At 19.3% G+C, this 1,082-nt stretch overlaps 1 pseudogene; it reads right to left on the minus strand.

The window, feature by feature from the left end:
- Positions 1-344: 344 nt before the first annotated feature.
- On the minus strand, positions 345-877 carry LOC143221559 (NADH-ubiquinone oxidoreductase chain 5 pseudogene; annotated as a pseudogene).
- Between the last annotated feature and the right edge of the window lie 205 nt (positions 878-1,082).

A 1,082-nucleotide genomic window follows, 5' to 3' on the forward strand; every position in this document is an offset into this window, starting at 1 on the left:
GAATCAACAAATTAATTTCGATAATTAGATACAGATAATCGAACAGTTATTCCTATTAAATTACCTTTACGTTTGTTAGTTACATCAACTGATGTGATTCGTTTCTGAACTGTACCATCCTTAGGTGTTAAAATTTTATATAAACTACATAAAAAATTGGAATTCATATTCACTAAATTTATTAAGAATAAATTACCTCTTATTTTGTTTCATCTAAATACAATATATATTCGTTATATTGTTCGTTTATATTAATCTTCGTTAATATAAATTAAACTTAAATTAAAATTTTTATTTAATAAAATTATGATAATTCGAAAAGGATATAGAATATTTGATATTGTTCAAAAAATTAAATTTAAATCTCTAAATAAATTTATTTTTGAAATAAAATAATATTCAATTATTAAATCTTTATAATAAAGTCCAGCTAGAAAAGGAAAACCTATTAAACTAAATAAAGAAAATATAAAAATTAATCTTCTTATTGGATAAATATAAAATATTCCATTATTAAATATATAATTTTGATTATTATTTAAATAATGGATGTAACTTCCTACACAAATAAATATTAAAGATTTAAATATTGCATGAATAAATAAATGTGAGAAAGCCAAACCCTTTAATTTTTAAAATAAAATTTTTATTATGAAACTTAATAGACTTAAAGTAGAATATGCAACAATTTTTTTAATATCTAATTCAAAATTTGCAGACATACCTGAATACAATATTGTTGATCTAGAAATTAATAAAGTAAAATTATTATAATTCATTTCAAATAATTGTAAATATCGAAATAATAAATATACACCTGCTGTTACTAATGTTGAAGAATGAACTAAAGGTGAAACTGTTGATGGAGCTGTTATAGCTATTGGCAATCATGTACAAAATGGAATTTGTGCTCTTTTAGTATAAATTATTATAATAAATGGAAATATAATTAAATTATTAAATTTATATAGTAATAAATTTCATCTACCAAATATTATTATTATGGAAGTTAATATTAATAAAGAACAATCACCTAGACTATTTAAAATAATTGTTAATATTCCTGAATTCACAGGTTTATT

This window comes from Lasioglossum baleicum, unplaced genomic scaffold (genome assembly GCF_051020765.1).
Source record: "Lasioglossum baleicum unplaced genomic scaffold, iyLasBale1 scaffold2679, whole genome shotgun sequence".
Taxonomy (NCBI): Eukaryota; Metazoa; Arthropoda; class Insecta; order Hymenoptera; family Halictidae; genus Lasioglossum; species Lasioglossum baleicum.